The following is a 22,659-nucleotide window of genomic DNA, read 5'->3' on the forward strand; positions in this document are numbered from 1 at the left end:
TGTCTAAAGAGAAAATTTAATTGGGTGCCCACTCAATGTGCCTGCAAGCTGGAAGACTCAATAAAGCTGAGTCAATTTCGTAAACCTTCCTGCGCTTTCTCTGCCAAGTGGCTCCTTGCCATCCGCAGTCATCTAGTAGCCACGTTCAGCCAGCTGTCATTTGCCACACTCCTTGGGGTACACTTTGTCACCTCACACTCTTGTCTTTACTGAGATCATTAGCATTAGGCAGATTATTATGTTAAATTAACAGGTTATACTCACACCCAGCTTTATTGTTGCCTTCCAAATAGAGGACATATAAAGGCAAAGTTGGCAATGAAGATATCGCCTAAGACCTGCAACTGTGTATGCATCTGTAGTGAAGCCACAATTATGGACTTAAAGAATTAGTGACATTGTCCCCCACACAGTCTCAGCTGCGTGATGTGGTGGGTTATCTGCAAATATACTGTCTCCTTCATTTGGTCACTGTTACAAAACGCTATAAACAAGGTGGTTCAAAACAGCAGAAATTGGGCTGGAGCGGTGGTTCAGAGCTTAAGAGCACATATTGCATCTCCAGGGAACACAAGTTCAGTTCATAGCAACCACGTTGAATCTCAAGCTGTAGGGGATCCTGTGCTCTCCTCTGGTTCCCATGGACACCTCCCCACATGCATACATAAATAAAAATCATAAGGAACAGCAGTGCTGGTTACAGGTATACATAGCCATGTCTGGCTTTTAACACGGGTGCTAGGGATTTGAACTCAGGTCTACATGCTTGTAAAATAGACACTCTTACATAAGGACCCATATTCCCAACATTTGAAATTATTTCTCTTGGTTTTTCTCCATCCTCTTTCAACCTTCCTTTTTCCCCGTCAACTTGATATATGGTGTGTATATAACACATAAACATGTATTTGTTTATTTGCAAATATAGAAGTGTTTCACTGTTTCAAAGTGTCTCCTCTAAATTGCTCAATGAAAATCATATAAATAATAACAGGATTTGACAAGGAGTGTGGACTGTTGTTTGTTTTTCACTGCAGATCTCAAAGCTGTGACTGTAAAGCACACAGAATAGTGTGTGGGACACAGTAGTGCAAGTTCTTACTATGATAATACCTCAGTCGTGCCCGCATGTCCTATCTCCCATGTCACCTGAGCTCTCTGCAGAGTCTACTCAGGTACCGCCTGTGAGTTCCCAGGCTTCCAAATGCAATGGGCCTCACCTGAGGGGGCTGAGAAGGGATAAAGGGTAAAACACCCCATCAAGCACGCTTAAAACTATGCCACTGGGCAAGAATTCTTGTTTTTGTTCATGCACTCCTCTTAAGAGGAGCAAGCTGTGATTGCACCTGCCCGCCTATGAATAGGAAAGGGAAATAAACAATCATGGGGAAGGAAGGATTCATGAAAATAAAAGAAGCAGAAAGGATGTGTGGTAAAGAGGACTCCCGAAGGGTGAATGAAGTCGGAAAAGCCCTCTGTTAATGTATTTTGGCAATGAAAGGAGCATCAAGTGTCCTCAGCTGCAGCAATTACACTACGGCATTTTCTGGGGCCCTCAGTGCATGCACACTCTGGAAGAGGCAGCTTGAGAGGAGCGTGTTTTAAAATGCACTCGGGAAGGGATCCTGACTGGGTTCTCGATGGGGCCTGGAAATGCTGAGCTACCTCACCAGCGCTTCCTAGCACAGCATGTGCTGTGCAAACATCTGTGAAACTGCTTCAGAGCCTTCGGGTCCCAGAAGGGTCATGATGAACAAATGGTCCTTGCAAACATGTTTTATCTCCTGGGGTCCTCTTACATTTCCACTCGTGATGCTGCCAGGTTTGTGCGCACCGTATCAGTTGTTGATGGCTCTTTGCAAAAAGAACCATTGGGGTCTACCAGGTCCAAGCCTGAGGCAAAATCCGTAACAGCTGTTGGACTCATCTTTGTCATTTCCCAGGAATCCTCTGCACCCCAAGTCTTTCTGTGGCCTCTTGGGTTGTTAAAGGCAGCTCTTAGGCTCCTATCTATAAGTCAGTTCTCAGTAAGTAGCTTTCAGCAGGGTAGCTTTAGTGTTATTCCGCCTCAACTTCACATTTAATTTTAACTGTGGATTTTGCTGACTCTGGGAAATAATCAACAGGAATTTTGTTCTTAATAACCTAGGGGAGGATGTCCATGTGGATGGACCCTCCACTGTCCATTAAATGTCTCCAGTGTGAGGCAGGGGCTCATTATATAGCCCAGGTTCACCTTGAACTTCCCATCTTCCTCCTGTTGCCTCCCCAGTCCTAAGAGCAAGGTATGCCACTGTGCCTGGCCTTATGAAAAAAATGGCTTTAAAAACCCATAATAATATTGACAGTATATTTTGAAAACTGTGCACGATACAGACATACAAGGGAAAGTAAACTTTTTAGAATACAAAATGTCAAACTTTAAATGGAAACATATATTCTTCTACCTGTATAAGACACTAACTAGTCCTCCCCACCCAAGGAAAATTGCTCTTGTTTTTTTTTTTTCTTCATTCCATAGGACTACAAATTTGACCAAAAAAAAAGGGAAGGATTTTTGATCTGGTATTATACTGTTTTAAAGTCATCTTTTTGCTGTGGTTTGAAGACACTGCAAGGATGAAATTTAGACGCCAGTATCCACAGAAATAAAAATTGTCCCTCTATTTCATTTCCCTTACCTTGGAAACCCATATGTACACTATTCTGGGCTTAGCAACCATAGCACATAAGCAGCCTTACCACAGAGGCTGCTCCATCACTGCTTTCAGTTTAAATACAGCTCTCTGGTTCCACACTGTCCTGTCAAAAAGAGAAGGAAGGATGGATTTCTGATAAGCTGACTTTCTGTGGGTCCTGCTGTCTTTGGAGAAGATCCAACACAAGTCACTCTGGGGAGGTACTTGGCCTCTGCTGAGCGTATACTCTTCGTCTGTATGTTAACGGAGTGAGAGAGCCCCTTTCAGCTCCCCAATACATGCTTGAACCCTTTGTATTACTATGTTTGTCTCATCTTATTATAGTTCTTTTTTCCATGTCCCATTCCTGTTTTTCAAAAACACAGAAATACCATTGTAAGGATATCCTTCAGATTTATTTAGTAATTTCTTCTCAGGCATGGAGCTACTTTCATTGCTAATATTTTGTCAATAGTAGAACCATTGATTAAACATATTTTATTATCTATCAAATGGTCTTTATTCATATTCTGGTTTAGAAATCAAAATTACTTCTCTAGATATTTCCTACAAATTTGACTCCTCTTTAAAATTTGAACTTATGTACCTAAAATTTAATTTTGAGACTTTTGGTATATGAGGAGTTTGAATCCCCAGAGTCCATATCAAAACCCAGATACAGGAACTTGTGCCTGCAATTCTAGCACTGAGAAGTAAAGACAGGAGGATCTTAGGGCTTAGGGCTCATTGGCCAGTCGGTTCAAATGCATCCAACTGATGAACTCCAGGTTTTAGGAAAGACCCTGCCTCAAAAATAAGGCAGAAACTGAGGAGGAAGATACCCAACCGGCCTCCACATTTGCAAACATGGGAGCACATACATGCACACACATTCATGAAATTCCCCAGATAAACACAAAATAAGGTGTCTGAGTGTTCAGTTTATAGACTTGAATGACAGTAAACCAACCTATATATCTATCTCATCCCCTTGCTAAGAAATTTGCAGCTCTTCACTTTGCTCTAAGGAGCTTAACTTCTTTTGCTGTCACTGAGACAGCATGAAAATGGGTTTTGTTACACTATTATCTCACATTTCACAAATATTCCAGTCGTTCAACATCCTACTCTCACTCCCAACTAATACACGTCCATGCTGTGTGTGTGCCTGCCTGTGTGTGTGTGTGCGTGTGTGTGTGTGTGCCTGCGTGTGTGTGTATCCCAATGAGTCCAGTGAATTTCATTAGGGTTATGTATTGGAGCATAAACACCTTACCTATGACTGATCACTAAAGGAAATATCCTCCCCATCAACCACTAGCTGCATATAAACCCTCAGAGAGGGGAAGGATGCATGGCGCCCTTCAACAACTGTTCCCCAGCTTTCAAAATGGGCTGTTCTTCATTTACTTGACTCCTTGATGTTGAAGAATGTTAAATTGGCTTTCAGTTAAGATCTGCCCTGACCTAGGAGTAGTTATGCAATTGATTAGTTTATGGGTCATGTGAGAAATTTCTTTCTCAGTCAGAGGCAAGCTGGTCTTCCTTGCACTTCTGTAGTGAGCAGCTGAAAGTTCATTATAAATCAGACCACAGGACAAACAGGGTTTGCTTATAACTGTTACATCTGCACTCTCTTCATGTCTGTATATAGTACAGCGTAGATTGATTAGACATTGGATATAGGTTACAAGTTTCCACTGAGAGTAACCAATTAAATACAAGGTTGATAAGAGCAGAATCAAATATGCCCTCCTTTGTGAAATTGCTCTGGAGATATCTTGAAGGATCTCTTGATCTTTGGTACTTTCTTTCCCATTGCCATCAAAATCTGAGTGCTTTATAGTACCTGTCTTTTAGGAGGATTATTTTTAGTGCTAGAAAAGAAATCGTGGAGGAGACTATATGGGTGAACAAAACAGGCTGTCTATTCCTACCATCAACACAAGAGCTAAGGCTTAGCTCTAAGAGCAATGACTGAGGTCTGTAAGCATCCCAACCAGGATCAGAGCATCAACTCTGAAGAGTGGAAGACTGCAGGGGTCTTCAGGGCACAGCTGTCTGTCTGTGTCAGGAGGGTCTGTCCGTCTGGGGAAGCATTAACTCGTTCCCTTTCACTTGAGAACATTGCCGCTTTTCTTTGCAATGTTGCCTGAGATCCTGCTGTCTGGTTTTGCTTAAGTTTAATATTTAAACAAAATGTTTACCCTGGAAAGGTTTTTCTGATGTGAAGCCAGTTGTGTCTGCAACCATGATCTTTGTAGAATTTATGTATCCTTCCCAGACTCATAGCTCTTCCCCATATGTTCTCCCTTCAGAGGTTGTGCCCCAGAAGGAGAAGAAAGGAGAAACAACTGACCCCACTGACAGTGTGGCTCCCGCCCACCCCGTGGGCACTCATCTCCTAAAAGGGGACTCAGAGGCTCTTCATAATTAAAAACATTTGGAATCTAGACACATGGCAGAAAAATTCTACTGTGAGATATGTGTGCTGGATTTCGTTTACAGTGACAGTGAACCTGCGCCTCATACTATTGTTCCCACGATAGCTTTCATTCACCTTCCTGTTCTTATTCCTCCTTTTCCAGTCTTTTTCTGTATTACTGTTGGCAGAGGTTTCTGTCCTGCTCGGTCCCACAATAATCACTCAGAAACTATATTATTTGCAATACTGTTTGACCAATAGCTTAAGCATATTGCTAGCTAGCTCTTATATCTTAAATTAACCCCTTTCTATTATTTTATATTTTACCACGAGGCTTGTGGCCTACTGACAAGGTTCTGACTAGCAGTTTGCATCTTTCTCCTCTAGCAGCTAATGGTGTCTCATGACTCCACTTACTTTCTCTCTATATCTTTTCCAGCCTGGCTATATTCTATTAAGTCATTGGCCAAAAGCAGCTTTTTTGTTCATTTAAGGCACCACATATACAGAAGGACTTCCCACACCATTTCACCTCTAATAACGACCATATTCAAGGTTGGTGAACTCCTTTAGGTTGGCAAGAACACAGCTGTTTGTTGCCTTGTTGCTGTTGTTTGGAGGAGTCTTGTTTGTATTATACAGGTTTGTCTCAAACTCCTAGGTCTAAGTGATGCTCCAGTTTCAGCTTCCCAAGTAGATGAGAGTATTAGTCCATAGCTCTCTTCCAGTGACTGCCTAGGGATGGGGCATCTGGCCCCCTAGCTCAAAATGTTCTTCTTCAGCATCAGGCATGAGTAGAGAGGGCTCCTTCTAGAAGGCAGAAGTTACTAAACAAAAGTTCCAGGGCCAGATGCAAGATACCCCCCTTTGAGTTGTTGCTTAGGGCATCCTCAGAGGGTACCAGAACAACCAGGCTTTTGCCATCATGCTTGGGTAGCCCCTGAACTAGATGGGGAGAATGTACTGCTGAAAACCATATCCGCTGGTTGAAAGAAAGAGAGACCAAGAATAGAGCTAGAAGGATCCTCCCTATTGGCAAGTTTTCATAGTACTGGAAGATTTTATTCATCTGAACACAGCCAGTAAGCACTGTTCCTTCACGGTTTCTGCTCCAAGCTCTTGCCTTGAGTTCCTGCCTCAGCTTCTCTTGAGGATGGACTGTGACTTGTGAGTAGAAATGAACTCTTCCCAGCCCAAGCTGTTCTTGGCGATGGTGTTTATCCCAGCAGTAGGGAGCAAAGTAGGGCGTTTGTGGATAGTGGAAGGGCTGATACCCCTTTCTGAGGGACTATTATCCATTAACGATTGCTGGGAGAAGGCTTAGCACTTTGTGCAATGGCGAATCCACTTGTTAATTGTTCGTGCTCCAGAAAACACCCCCCGAATCCTGCTCATTCAAGCAACCCTAATAAACTCAGTGGAAGCTGTCTCCAATTGGTAGCCACTTACAAGTGAAGAGTTAGTTTTCTCCAAGGGAGTCTCTCTAGGGAAAAAAAAACGCACTCTTAAGGATAAGTTCTATGCCTAACGGCAGATGGCTAACAGGAAAGGAACTCAATGGCATTTTTGGAGGGTCTTTGTCTCAGAATGTTGTCATTTTTTTTTTCTTTAACCTTGCAGGTCCTTTGAGTATACATTATGGCTCCTGATTTTACGTTTTTATCAAATTCTTAAATGTGTAAATGTGTCTCTGCATCTATATGTTTTTCTTGTATATTTTCTTTGCCCATTTTTCTTGTTTTGTTGGTTTTTTTATTTATCTTCTTTATTATTTCTTAGATGCCTTTTTTGGTTTTTATTTATTTTTTGTTTTTTAAAAAGTATTTGATCTGTTTATTCTGAAAGCATAGTGTTGTTAAATAAAATCCAAGAGGTATTGGGTTGGTCTTTGGTCTCTTGTGCTTTAGGGGAGCCAGACTGGCCTAGAGGAACATGTGTATGATCTCCCAGATCTAGAAGGTACTGTTCGAAGGCATATTTCCCAAGTGTGGTGGGGCACAGCTCCAGCTCTTTCAGAGAAATGAAAGTTAAATTGTTTTGAGAAGGCAACTGAGCAAGAGGGACAGACATCAGAATGGTAGAAGAACATAGAGGAGGGGAAGGGCAAAAATCTTCTTCCCTTTCTGTGACAATCTACGAGCAGAGACTAGTGACCCCAGCAAGGGACCAGAGTAGACATCTATGCGGCATGTGCTCACGGGGTGGAATACTCTTTGTGAGAATGGAGACAAACTGTTCCAATTTCTGTGTGGCTGCTTTCCCAGCCTCTAAGTCTTCCTTGTGATTGGCCTTCTCCAGGTTTGCCTAATCCATGACGACCTTGTTACTAATGAGTGAGAAACAAAAGACTTGAAGCCCACAATGGCGTGCAACGATAACTTCTGAGACTGCACCTATGCCAACAGCATTTGCTCCCAACATCCCTAGCAGGCAACTCTCTGACAGTCTCAAAGTTGGGGCCTGCCAGCATCACATAGGTGCCTTCCTTTAATTCCCGTTGCTCCCCATTTGTTTCCCGGCACTTAAAGCTTTCTGCCTCATATTCCAGTCAAAAGCGTCAGACATGGCAGGGAAACAAACCCTATACCTTTCATCGTTGGGTTTTTCAGAGAGTGTTTTACCAATGAAGCAGGTAGGTTGCTGTGATCACAGATCATCATGATATCTCCAACTGCAAAACTGGGGTTGAGCCCTGCAATTGCATTGGTGACTACCAAAGTGTCCACACCAAGAAAATGGAAAACCCTCACTGGGAATATCACCTTCGACAGTGAGTAACCTTCATATGTATGGAATTTGCTCTGTATTATCACACAGGCTCTGCCATTCAGGAATCTAAACACTGGGCAGCGAGCATAACCTTACACTGTGCTTTTGGAAAAGTTGGGTATCCTCACTGTACTCAAAGACCTGGACCTGAGTTAATTTAGCAGTCAGACCTCCTAAACCAGAACCACAGATCACTGCCCTTTGAGGTCGCTGCATAGTGTGAGACCCAAGCCACTCAGTGGTGCTCTGATAATCTTCATATGTAAATGTGTTGTTCTCCATGGTGTCACCAACAACTATGCCAAAATCCTGCCCTTTCAGCTCTGCGGGTGACTCGTCTGAGTCTGCTCAACACTGTTCAGATGCCTGTTTTCTAAATAAAGACAGAAAAGGCCTGAATCCAGATGAGAGGGGAGGTGGGGAGAAACTGGGAGAAGTAAGGGGATGGGAAACTGTAATCAGAATATATTGTATGAAAAAGAGATCTATTTTCAATAAAAGAAAAAAGGGAAATTAAAATAGTAGGGACTTGTTGGGAAGAAGAACTTTAGTGGGAGAGGGAGAAAGAGGAGGGGGCAATTGGAGTGAAAAATGACCAAAAGTTTATAAAAGTGTATATATGAAATATATATATTCCACCAAGCGTGTGTGTGTGTGTGTGTGTGTGTGTGTGTGTGTGTGTAATAGTCAAAGAATAAAAATAAACTTAAAACTTTTCTCCTTCAGTGGACCACCATGTGGCCAGACACTGCTGGGTTTCGTATGCTGAGTCTTCTCAGAGACAGAGATATCTGCATCAGTCCCCAGAGTCAGAGCAGATGCAGAAAAACAGGACAGGGAGGATGTGTTTATTTGAATTCTAGCCAATTTAATATTCTCTCTGATTTTTAAAAAAGATACATTTCTTTTAAATTCCTTGTGGAATGAGCCAACTGTAAGAGAATGTCAAGATGTATCCAAACGGAACATGTGGACTTCCTCATCTGTCAAAGGAAGTCATGGTACTGGGTGATTTCTAAGCCTTCTAATTCTAAATTCAACTGTAGAGAATCACAGTGAGATTGTGATACATAGGTACCTTCAAGCCCGCAAGGAGGGAGGTGTAATAGAAGCCAAGACAAAGAGAAGTAGGGAAGGACTGACCCACGTACTAGAAAGTTTATTAAGCTCCCAATCCTTCCTTGGGGCCCCAAAACTCACCATAGGACTCAAACAAGGTTATCTTGGCCTTGGGCATGGAAAAGGGGAGACTATGAGCCTAGGACCACATTCAGTGCTGGAGGGATTTGAAGTAACTGACTATATTTAAGTTACTGGGTTGTGGTCGTGGTGAGATTGTCTTTCAGAGGATGTATTTTGTCATACTTAAGTGAATAGCTCTGCCCTTTGCTAGCTCTGTCCTTGCTAGGTTACTTAAATTGACTTGCAAATTCCCCATTTGTAGGAGTACTTCCTTGGTAGGGTTATTGCACGAGGTAGTTACAAAAAGCAGTGCAAAAGCCACTTTGATTTGTTATTATTATTATTGTTTTTAGGTCATTGGCTCAGGAATTGGCTGAAGGGCTTCAGTGTAGAGAATTACAATACTAAATGAACAGCAATCTATCTATCTATCTATCTATCTATCTATCTATCTATCTATCTATCTATCTATCATCTATCTATCTATCTATGAATGTATTATGAGTTAAGGTGTACCACATGCATACAGAAGCCAGAAAAGGGTATAAGATCCCCTAGAACTGGAGTTACAGGTAGTTGTGAACCACCATGTCGATTCTGGGAACTAAAAATCCTACTCCTCTGCAGGAGTAGCAAGTGCTCTAACCATTGAGAAATCTCTCTAGCTTCCTTCTTCTTCTTTTGATAATCCCTCCCATTTCTAGGGATGGAATTTCATGATCTGTCAGGCAAATTTTGTCTGTAACCAAACTATGCATAGTTTTTATATTTTACTATAGTTTGGGCTTTTTACAAAGAAATGTCTTCCACTATCTTTCCCACATTACAGTTACATCTTGTTCTTTTCCCTCAAATCTGTGCCTTTCTTGGTTTATTATGTTTATCGGCTTTCTATTATTGTAGAGAATAGCTGAGAAAAATATAAAGAGGAAAAGTTTAATTTGAAAACGATATTGGAGGTTTTGGTCCGTGGCCAGTGGGTCTGTTCCTTTTGGGTCTGTGCAGGTGGAACATCATGGGCAGAGTTCTGGGCAGGGGAGGCTGCTCAATTCATGCAGGTGGGAAGCAAAGAGGAAGAGGATTGGGTCTTCATGTCCCACTCAATGGACATCCCATGACCTATCTTCCTCCTACCAGGCCCCACTCTCTAAAGACTTTAGCTTTCAAAAGCACCACAGGCTGGTGACCAAGCCTTCTTTTCAAGCCTTGGGGGGCACTTGCACAAACCACAGCACCTAGGAACACAACCTGACAATATACCCTGATGATAGAGGATAGTAAAGGAAGAGAAAAGCATTCATGTATTAGTAGTGTTTTCTCAAGTTCAGGTAGTATAAGCATTTTTCATTATCAACCATGGTCATCACAATTATTTGCATTGTTAAATCTCTGAACTCATTCTTAGTTTTTTTCTTCTGACCTCTCTTTCCTCTTCCCCCCTTTTCTTTTTTCATTGACCAATCATCCAGTAGACCCCCTGTCTTTTTCTCCCTTGCTCCATCACTCCCCTTTGTTCCCTCTTCACATCTTTCCCTCTGTTTCCTCCTTCCTTGCTTTTCTTACTTACTGTAGGCCCCACTTCTTTTCTTCAAATAAATATTTACTGAGTATCTGCAAAGATTTGTACAGTGACAATTCAGGGGCAAATAATGTGGAAAGAGAGAAGTAAATGAACGACAACACAGAGTAAAATATTGACTAGGGTAAAAGTGAGATCAGGGTGCCATGGTTCCAATGAGGGATGGAATGAGGAGGGAAGCCGGGAGGTTGAAATGAAGACAGGGCCAAGCAGAAAGTGGGGGAAGGCAAGAACAGCAACACATAAAAGGCTCAGGGGTAAGAGTAGTGAGAAGTATAATCAAGATGTCATACTAACAGAGAAAGTACAGGAGAGATTAGCAGGGGCCAAACGCTCCGGGTTCTTAGAGCCTGCAGGAATCCACATTTTTTTAAGAAGTACGGGGATCTCTTTGGAATTTGAAGCATTGGGAAAAGTATCTCGATTTAGCTTTAATGAAGAATACCAAAGCTGCAATGAGGAGGAATACCAGACTGGAAACAGAATCGCAAGGCTTGTCCTAAGAATCAGGGGAGAAAAGGTAAGGGTTTACGCTGAGGTGGCATTGGTGTAAGATGTAAGAGAAAAGGCGTGAGGAAGAGTATGTAGCACTTGGCTAGGAGCTGTAGCATGCTGACTTCTTACTATGCTCTAGCCATAGTGATGCTAGGCTGCCATTGTTTCTTACTTAGCGTTGGAAAAGAAACTACCAAGTACCTTGGAAAGCCCGAAGAGTCACACAAACTCTCTCACTCTCAGGAGGGGAACAGGAAGAGGCAGCCAAATTCTAATCACAACTTTACATGGATCCAAAAAAGGGGGAATCTTGGATTGTCCTGATGGCTCCCGTCATCTGTAGGTGTGTGAGTTCTCCCGCAGACACCGAAATAAACGTGCTAACAATCGTATTCCTGAGCTTCTGAAGAAACAAAGTGGATCGGTAGTGGGGCTTTGGTGTTACAGCCCCACAGGATTACCTCACAGGATAGAGTACTTCGTAGGTTTCTAATTCACTCTCTATCAGTCCTTGGTTCATTTATTTGAAAATATGTTTGCTAATTTAGCTCCCAACCATGTTATCTCCAACTCCTGTGTGTCTCTCACTGTGTGGATCTCTCTCAGAATTTCTCTGGAAAGACTTTAGACACAGCATACTGCGGTTCTGAACAGAATATCCTCTGTAGTCCTATAAGGCATGACAAATAAGTACATATATTACTCTCTGATTAAGAGCATTCCCAAACGAAATAAGAAAAAAAAAAGAAGGAAGAGGAGAAGGACTCAGGAGGTTGAGGGAAAGGAAAGGTGCAGAATTAAAAAGGAAAGCAAGAGATCCGTTTGTGAGTACCATTATGTTTGGGTTACCTCTGTGTTAGTGAGCTCAGGCTACCATGACAAAAGACTGCAGGCTGAGTGCTTTAAACAACAGAAGGTTGGTTTTTTTTCAGAGTGCTGGAGACTGAAGTCCCCCAACAAGGTGCTAGGTGATGTGGTTTCTTGTGAGAGCTCTTTCTTGCTAGCAGGAAGCCAGATCCTTGCCTTGTCCTCACATCACAAAGGAGTGGGGTTTGGGGAAGACAGACAGACAGAGAGCGGGGAGAATGCATCAATCACCTTTCTCACTTCTTTTTTTTAAAAAAAATATAATTTATGTTTTTATTTTATGTTCACTGGTGTTTTGCTTGCATGTATCTTTCTGTGAGGGTGTCAGATTTTAGAGATACAGACAGTTGTGAGCTACCAGATGGGTGCTGGGAATTGAACCGGAATCCTCTGAATGACCAACCAGTTCTCTTATTCACTGAGCCATCTCTCTAGCCCCAGCCTTTATCACTTCTTACAAGATTGCAGTAGTATTTGATTAGGCTTGGTATCTCATTGATCTTAGAAACATCCTAAAGACCCTGTCTCCAGAAACAGGCACACTGGGAACTAAGACTTTAACATATAAATGGGGAGCATAATTCAGTCTGAGACATTTTACTCTCATCTAAATAAAAAAAAAGACCCAAAATTTCCTTTGTTTCCAGTAAGCTTCACTACCCCCAATTGCTTCAATTAAAAAGGGGGGGGCAGTGGAAAAGAGATATCTAGATACAGGTATGTGATTAGAAATAGCACAAGTTCAACTCAGCAGAATTTCCTTAGTATGTCTGAGTTATTATTAGCTAGACTGGGAAGCAGTGTAGCCCAAAACTGTTCGAGGCATCAAAGACAGTTCTTTTTCGGAAGCCTATACTTTATTTGATAATCTATTTTGAACTGAACTGTGAAGAATTGAACCCTAAATTTAGAATGTTCACCTGTGTCTGGTTGGCATTAACTTACTTTTTAAGTAGGACATGAGACAATGCAATGGGGTTCCCCTTAGGTTCCTCCTTAAGACTGGATGCTTCAGCTGAGAGTGTCCTAAAACTGTACTCTCCACATATCTGAATCATGATTGCTTGATAAACCGAGGGGCTGACTCCTATGGTACAGTGTCTGCCGTGCAGGCCAAAGGACCTAAATTCCTCAGAATCCAGGTAAAACTGTGGGAGAGTGAGGTCCTGTGATATCAGCAATGGGGAGGCAGAGACAGACAGATTCCTGAGCCTTGTTTGTTGCCAGCCTAGGCAATTGATGAACTACATGTTCAGTGGGAGACCCTTTCTCAAAAAAAAAAAAAATGAAAGTGGGGAGCAATCAATGGAGACTCTTGATGTAAACCTTGGGCCTCCAGGTACATGTACACCCAAGTGCAGGTGTACCCAAATGTTTTCGTGCACACACCCACACTATCGAGTTCAACAAATGCACACTCACAGGGGTTGGGAGTTCTGTTGAGGAGCACTCTTGGGATGATACCTGTGAAGGAAGTTATAATAGCTCCATGGTGGTGTTGTACTGCAATATGTACACAAACAATATCTCAGCTGATTTTGTAGGAAGCTTTGTGAGAAAGATGGCTCTTCTGCACAACCAGACTTTTGGCAAGAGAGTCGGGTGTTTGTAGCCTAATATCCTCCAGACATTTAATATAGACTACCTCTAGGGATCTTTCCTAATGCCCTAACTTGAAATTATTTAATTTTTATATTTTATATAATTCAAATTTATTTCCCTAATGTCCTAATATGACATTAGGCAAGATGCCTTCCTTATCCCAGCAGTGATACCTAGAAATGAACTCAGTCCTTAAACCTTTGAAGTCAAAGGTTTTTACTATTTGTAAGCGAATAGTCCTGGACTCCGGTACTGCACAACAGTCTCCACTGTAGATGACAGCGTAGGGGCCACAGAGATGCCAGTTCTGCTACAACCTATTGGCATCTTTCCCTTAGGATTGGTTCTTTCAACTGACCCTGGACCTGCTCTGGTTAAAAGGATATCCTGCACTATGAGCCGAGAGGTCCTCAAAGATGTTGCGCTAGCTAAGACTAGTTGTTTCCAGTAAGACTTAAATGCAGGATGGTTCCAGTCATGCCATTACAGGCATAAGGAGAGGAGCTGCTCACAGCAGTTGCAAACCTAATAGAAAATTATCGACAGACGATCTGATGAGGATGGAGGTTTAGACAAGCCTAGGCATTTCTTTTTGAGGGACCTGTTTCCACAGAGGTAAGTGTGGTTTCCATAGCCTTCCTGGATTTTTACCCCTGAGGTTTGGGTTCACTTGGTAGAGTTAGCAGACAGGTGAGGAAGATGAAATGCCCACTATCATACAAGTACTCCTTGATAGTTAGCTGTTAATTGGCGTGGTTAGGTTTAATGAACTCATTTAATAACAATATTCCTGCTGAGGGTTTTATTGAGTGTAAATTCTTCAATTTAATAATGTAAAATGTATCTGTGGAGTGTTAATAATACTTTCAGAGAGTAAAATCCTGGAAGGTTATGTGTAATGGATTAATTAAATAAGAAAGCCCCCAAATACTTTTCAAACTGATTTTGACAGTGATCTCTGCTTCATGTGAATGAATTAAGTAGACTATTCCAAACGGCATTTGTGTATGCTCATTTAAAAGCACCATCTAAAGTTAACAAAATTAGATCCGATGAAGCACAAACACAGCAAAATATTCTGCCTGGCAGGCGAGAGTTTTGTTTTCTGTACTGATCCATTAAGTTGAATAACTTGATTTTCTTACAAGATGTCGACAATATGTTTCCTCCATGTAGAGAAGTCAGCGGGAACTTTCCAATCCACTCCAGACTGCAGCAGCTTGGATCAGCAGTGGTCTTGTATAAGCGTTTGGGAAATGTTTTTAATTGTTTTAATTGCATATTAGCAAAATGACACAAACTTCTTATAGCTTTTTCAAAGTAAGCAATTCATTTAACTTAGCTAAGAATCTTTGAGCTGATTGTGAATGTCCTGTATATGATATATTCAAGAATTTTTTAAAGCACATTTGCAAAAGGTGGTTTATAATTCTTCATCCTGACTAGTTGTCCCAGGGGATGGATAGCCCCCCAATTTTCATGTTTGCACAATAGGGCTAGAAAAAATGCAAATTAGGATGTGGTAAAATGATATGTACTTAAGTATGTAGACTTGAGTTCTCCAGAGTCCTCAAAGGCAGTTTCATCTGAGGCTGAGTTTTGTGATTTTGTTTCCAGAGACATAATTATTCCAAACAGAAGTCCTGAGGGACAGTATTGAGCTCATTTTGCATTCCCTTCGGACTACAGAAGAGTGAGTGTTGAACTTTCTAAATACCACAAAGATTAAAAGTTATAATTTCCAGTGAAGTCCATTTTTATCACAATGAGAAATGTGCTTATTGTATTTGAAGCATCAATAATTCCGGTTGCATTGACATAATACCTAAGCCTGCAGTCCCACAGACTTGGAGGCTAAAGGTGAGGTAGGTGTATCAGGGGCAGTGAGCAGGGATAGGGGATCGAGCATCCCCTTAATAAATCATTTTCCTTCATTTTGTTTTGCAGTGTGGGGAGTCCCTCTCATATCAGACAAACACTCCAGAAAACACTTCAGATCTCCTCCCCTTTCCTGTCTTGAGTCATCCTGAGAATGTCATTCTTGCCCTGTGCTTGTTTCAGTCTGCCTATATGGTACCTTACGACAGGCAGGACATAGTTTCTTAGGGGCCTTGAAGATTTGTTTCATTGTAAATGCACCACCAGTTAACTAGCCCTGAGGATAGATTTTTTTGGGGCTCTATGTCTGGCACCCAGAGAGACCTAACATTTTGAAGGGAACGAATGACCTGGGGCTCTTGGATACAATCCCCACTGCTGACTTGGTATTTGTCAAGCCTCCAGGTTTTCAGTTTGGGTTCCTCTATGGTCCTCATCTGCTAGGTTCAGCCTGGTGCTGATTCTTAGCTCAAGGGGAGTGTAAACAATGAACGTTCTGCCTTCTGGGCCTCAGTGTCAGCTTGTGTTGGCTGCCACACAGGCTCTGACCTCATTTCTGATACCAAGTCCCCCATGGCCTTGTTTCCTGGTCCTAAGTCCCTTCCTTAGAAACCCATTCAGCTCCTCGAGGACTGGCTTGCCTAGTTCTCATTTGCCCTCCTCCCCGAGGCTAACACATGCTGGCTTGGTTTCAGAGTATCACCAACTCTGTGATAGGTGACCTCTGACCTCTAGCTACTCACCTTTCTCCTGTTCCACACCTATATAATATCGAAATTCATAATGAAAACAACACTCTTCTATTCATCCATCCTATGTCTTCATTTCTGTATAATATTAAGCACACTTTTAAGCTGTGCTGTCTCATGTTGGCTCTGATAATCTGTAACATCCTTATATTACTTTCTCTTCTACTTTCCATTAATTATAGGTCAATTGTGTTGGTTTCTACTAAAAAAGGAAATTGAGCATCTTCCTTGAAATATGTACCCTCTTTCTGTTTCTGCATCCTAATCATATCTGTGTGTTATTAGATCAACACTCAGGCTTCTTGTTACATAAGAGAAAACCAGCTGCAGCAAATGCTGAGTAAGTGGCAAACAAGCCATTACTACTGGAGGAGACAGAGGTTCCTGTGAGCTCCTAGTCAAGACATAACTCCTGTTCTATGAATGTCTGTTTAAAGATAGTTTATTTAGTGTATGTTACTGATTTATTGGCATTACACTCATGTCTAATAGCACTACAATTCACTCCTGAAGGATAACTATCTAAGCACACAGCTCTGTAAGCTCAGGAAACCAGACAGTGCTTACGCATGGGGGCTGCTTTAAACTGTGCCATCAACAACAAAATGTATGAAGACGTAAAGACATGCACTCAGTAGACTGTGAAAAGGACGCGGGCTTCCAGGTTAGCAACTGGTCTAGTTTGATTCCTGTTGGTGTGATGAAATACACTTTGGGGAAAGAGGGTTTTTTTTGGCTTACAGGTTATACAGTCCATTATCATGGGAAGCCAAACTAGGAATTCAAAGTAGAAATTGAATTCAAGACTATAAAGGAACATTGTTTACTGCCCTGCTTCCCCTGGTTTGTTCAGATACCTTTCTTATATAGCCCAGGCCCACATTTTCAGGAATGGTACTGCTCACGTGGGCTGAACCCTCCTATAACAAAGAGCAATTGAGAAAATGCCACATGGACATACCCACAGCCTATCTGATAGAAACAATTTTTCAGTTGAGGGGCCCTCTGTCCAGGTGTCTCTGGATTATATAAAGTTGACAGAAACTGACTGTCATATTCAGTGTTGGTGTAAATATGAGATAAAAGAAAGGCTCATATCATCTATAATTGCTAACAGTCAAATCGACTAAGTCTTTCTGTAAGGTGGCTTAGTAGGTGGAAATTCCCAATTTTGATACTTTGGATCACATTAGTTCCATCCCCAGGAAGTTACCCTAAGGGAATTAATCAGAAAAGTTCTTAATGATACCTATCAGAACATTTTCACAAGAGAAAAGTGTTGTAAACAATCAGATGGGTTTCAAATTGTATTGTTATATTTATATAATTTTTGCGACTACAATGATTTAAAACCCAATACAACTATACTTAGTATCTTAAAAAGATGTTTACAATTTTTGCTTCATGGGATGCATGGTCTATAAGACAGTCTTTCAGTATTATTTAATGTAGGGGAATGCTATGTAGGAATAGACACAGAGCTGTATCGTTAGAGAAATAAACACCTGCACATATGCAAATACACACTTAAATGTAAACTTATGTCTATAACTCTCAGTGCATAGATATCTACCCAGAACAACCACTATAAGAATGCATTCATTTTAAAGATGTATCTATTTATTGATTTAGTGTTTGTGTGCGCCTGTATGAGTTTATATGTTTCCAGTGTATGCAGTGCCCATAGAAGCCAGAAGAAAGTGTCTAGTTCCCTGGAACTAGATTTATAGGTGATTCTGAGCCACTGTGTGGGTGCTGGAACCTGAGCCCGTGCCTTCTGCTAGGAAAGCAAGCTGAGCATGACATGGAACGCAAAACCATTAAGCAATGTTCCTGCATGTTTCTTTCATCTCTCCTCCAGCTCCATGCCCCAGGCTCCCACCCCACTTCCCTGATGACAGGCTGTCTTGTAACCTGTAAGGTGAAATAAACCTTTTCCTTTCCATGATGTTTTGATCATGGTATTTTGTCCCAGCAATGGAGAGCAAACTAAGGAATGATTTTGCAGACAGAGTCACAGGGACCCAGAGAGATTCCAAAAAAAAAAAAAAAGGCAACATCTAGAAAGTGTCAGAGGAGGAATTCGTCCTTTCTCAGAACACAGAGAATACTTTCTGCCTGACCCACAGTCATAAGAGTTTCACCTTCCGGCTCCTTGAGCTGAGTTCCTGTTTTAACATTTGCTGTGAGTCCTTGGAGATCTGGTCTGTTCTGGACTAAATCGCAGATGTTTTGTAGCTGACAAGTTGCCCAAACTCCATAATCCTTAATTCCTTTACCAGCAGAAGGGAGGTAATGATAGTCTCCACACATTTATTATAGACATTGTATAAAGTGGCAAACACAAAGTATGTGCTGAATAAATAATAATTATGTTGACTTATTCTGCAGTTTAAATCATGGTATATATAATTTCCAATTCTGCTTTTGCTCTTAAGCAGTTTATTGCAAACATTTATTATGTTGCCCTGGTTCTTCACATTCATGTTTTAGGGTTGTATCTGGTTTCACTGAGTAGATAGTTATTTACCATCTACTGTATGGGTAATATTTAAGCTTTATTACCTATTTTATTACTGTGTGAAAGAGCAGTGATCTTGGGTTAGTTGTTTGAGGTTTCTGTAAATAACAATACTGCTTTTGCAGAGCTGAGCTGAAGGTTAATGAAGACAAACAACAGAACAGTTATAAATCTCCTAACGCTTTGCCAGCTTCTTCATGCATTGTTAAAATGGGTTAGTTCTTTCCCCTCTGCACCAGAAAGGTAACTAACACTCAGTGAAAGGGACTTGACTTTAAGCAGACTTAAAAAGCCTTGCTTCCAAGGCTCCCAAGGCTCCCAAGATCTGGGGAATAAAGGTTTGGTGGTGCCTTTAATCCCAGCAATTGGAAGGCAGAGGCAGGAAGATCTTTATGAGTTCGAGGCCAGCCCGGTCTACAGAGTGAGTTCCAGGACATCCAGAGCTATATAGAGACACCCTGTCTCGAAAAACTAAAAATAAACAAACAAAAGGCCTTGTTCCCACTTTTGAAAGTTCTTGTTGTTTCAAGCATACTTCTCTGAGATTTTCTTGTACATCTTCTGCTTGAGCCTCCTGGAACCCCATCTCAGTGACTCTCACTTAGGAGTCATTCGATGGAGATCTGCTTGTGCCCGCTGGAGCACCACCCTCTCAGTGGCTCTCGCTGAGGAGTCAGTCGATGGAGATCTGCTTGTGCCCCCTGGAGCACCACCTTCTCAGTGGCTCTCGGATAAGAGCCAGTTGTTCCAACAAAAAGCCTTCGACTTTAGTCTTTCCTGTTTTTAAACATTACTCTGAGTGGTCACTTAGCTATATTTACATTGATTTGAAAACACTCCATTACGCTTTCACTTGTGGGACCAATGTCGAGGACAAATAGTGCTATAATGAATTCTTCCTACTGCTAAGTACGTGAGAGGGTAGAACTCTAAAAAGGAGTTTGAGCTGGAGCAATCTACACTGTATTTACACGACTCGATTACGCTGCAATATAATGTGTGTGATTTGGGTCATTTAAGAAAACTTCAAAGGACCTGAATAGGCACTCTGTGGCATAAATGAGCTTGTGATTGCCTGGATTTTTTTTTCAGTTAAAATCAAATCTTCACATTCAGTTGTAAGCTCACAACTCCTAAAGCTGAAAAGAAACGAAAGAGCCTAGAGCTGGGTTCTAAGATGAGAATTGTGGGAAAGATTTGTTTGTAATTAACTGGGAAAGCACTTTTATGTTGAACATCACCATAATCCTTCAGGTGCACAAATTGCACATTAGATCGCATAGAGAAGAAGCAGGGCTTTTAACATGTGGGATGCACCCCCCAACCATCCCCACCACACACACAGACTGTAGTAATTTTGAAGATGAACTTGTGAACTTTTAATTTATACAGTGCTTTGGTGTAATTAGTCCTTGAATTCTCTGGCTGTTGAGGTGTAATTATTTACAAAAGGGATGGAGCCTGGAGAGCATCCTGACTTCCAGGGGGAAAGGATACTGTGCATCCATCATCATCATCATGCTCAGAAAGTGTGGCTGTGTGGACAGACACTAAAGACTTGAAATAACACCAATAAACAGCCTCATCTTGCAAAACCATATTATTTTTTATGAATCTTCCCCTTATCCACCAATCATTTTGCCTAGTAGATTTTGAACACTTTCTGTCTTTACTACATTTAGGAAGTGAAAAACATTCAAATTCTCCCAACCACCAGGTAATTCATGAGATTTTATTTAAATATCATGTAGTGGTAGCTTTATTACATAACTACGTCACCTGTAAAGATTCATTGAAAGTTTTGGATAGTTGTGCACTAGTCTCACGGCAAAGTGTGCATTGCAAGCCACTGAACATTCTGGAAGGAAAAGAACCAGAATAACCGCCTCTGACCATCTTTCCAGAGTCTGCATCTGGGCTTCATCTTGGCAAGACTGGCTGCCAAAACTAATCTCCTGGAATCAGTGTCTCTACCATTGCTCGTTGGTTACCAGGATTCTGACTCTCATTATAGAAATGGCATATAGTGGCTTTTAAAAGTGATGTATGCTTTTGATTGACAGAACACACACACAGACAGAGAGATAGAGAGAGATGCTCAAACTGTATCCTCAAAAGTAGATGGTCAGGGACCAGTGAGATGGCTGGTTCACCAGGGAAAGGTGCTCATATAACAGAAGAAGAGGGTGACCTCCAGAAGCTGGCCTCTGATTGGCACACATGCATGTGTCACATTTGCCCACCCCCACACAGGGACAAACACACACACACATGCACACACGTATGCGCATGCTCATGCACACACACACGGACAAACACACACACATGCACACACGCACACACATGGACAAACACACACACATGCACATGCACACACACATACATGGACAAACACACACACATGCACACACACATGCACACACATGGAAAACACACATGCATGGACACACGCATGCACATGCACACAAACACACACACATGCACACACGCATGCACATGCACATGCACACACACACATGGACAAACACACACGCACATGGACAAACACACACACACACATGCACACACGCATGCACATGCACACACACACATGGACAAACACACACATGCACACACATGGACAAACACACACACATGCACACACACATGCGCACACACACATGGACAAACACACATGCACACACACATGCACACACAGAGACACACACATGCACACATACACACATGGGCAAACACACACACATGCACACACACGGACACACACACATGGACACGCACATGCACACACACACATGCACACACACATGCACACACGCACGCACATGCACCCATACATACACAATGGAAATGTAATAATTTTTGTTGAAAAGGTAGATTGATGAGCAAATTTCTGCTCTGTCCCTATCCCATCGTCAGAGGCAAGCCTCTACTTCCTAGGTACTGCCATTGCCTTATGCCCCAACTGCAGCTTCCTCTTTTAAAACATAACCATTTTTGAAGGCTCTGTTACCATTCTACACTCTGCCGCATTCTGTTAAAGCTTATTCCTTATTCACTGCACCATATGGCTGTGCCGTCTTTTATTTTAGCCCCTTCCCCACTTGTGGAAATTTAGCTGATGTCTAATATTTTGCTTCATTTTGTAGCTGCCCATTTCATTGTTGTGTATATATCAACATCTTAATAGGACACACATTTATAAATGAAATCGATAAATCAAACAAAAGTAGCATGCATTTTTTTATTTCAACAAATGCCACAAACTTTAATTAGTATAATGAGTTGTACTGCCAGCAGCATGGATTGGAGGGGTGTGTGCTCTTCAGGTGCTGAGCTGGCCTTGGACATAACAGGTGTTGGGTGGTGGTGTTTGCTCTCTCTCTCTCTCTCTCTCTCTCTCTCTCTCTCTCTCTCTTTTATCACAGTTGCAGTCCAGAATCGGTGGGCTCTCTTATATAACACTAGTAACGGCTTTATCTGCAACGAGGCCTCATTTTCCAACATCGTATTTGTTTTCAACAATTTGAGGACATTGCTTATGGGAAATAAGCTTACCTCAACTGTGTCGACTCATAGAAGAGGGGATTAAAGGAAGTGCTGATATTTCAGAACCCTGCTTTTTAGCTAATGTCTAATAATAGCTAATATCCATCAATGGGTGGGGGTCAGGGGAGCTAAGGTAAATGATGGCCCAGACACACGATGCAGTGTTTTGACATTTTATGGGCCTAGTTAGTTTTCCTTAGTTAAAAAAATTGTAAGGAGGGTTCCTTCTGTCCTCAAATAAAGATGCGCACTGACAGTTTGGCTTTTAATGATCAAGTGTCCGTGGTAGCCGCCAACACTTCACCTCTGAGCCTTGCTAAGCTGCATCATGTTCTCACCGTGGGCGTGAGCTCCTGGCAGTGATTGAT

At 41.8% G+C, this 22,659-nt stretch overlaps 1 protein-coding gene and 1 pseudogene across 1 annotated transcript in view; one reads left to right on the top strand and one right to left on the bottom strand.

The window, feature by feature from the left end:
* The window catches only part of Mcc (MCC regulator of Wnt signaling pathway), a 378,701-nt gene that overhangs the window by 10,559 nt on the left and 345,483 nt on the right, over window positions 1-22,659 (top strand). The gene's annotated exons all lie outside the window — the stretch shown is intronic.
* On the bottom strand, window positions 7,237-8,154 carry LOC142848524 (purine nucleoside phosphorylase pseudogene; annotated as a pseudogene).

This window comes from Microtus pennsylvanicus, chromosome 4 (assembly GCF_037038515.1).
Source record: "Microtus pennsylvanicus isolate mMicPen1 chromosome 4, mMicPen1.hap1, whole genome shotgun sequence".
In the NCBI taxonomy this organism is placed as follows: domain Eukaryota; kingdom Metazoa; phylum Chordata; class Mammalia; order Rodentia; family Cricetidae; genus Microtus; species Microtus pennsylvanicus.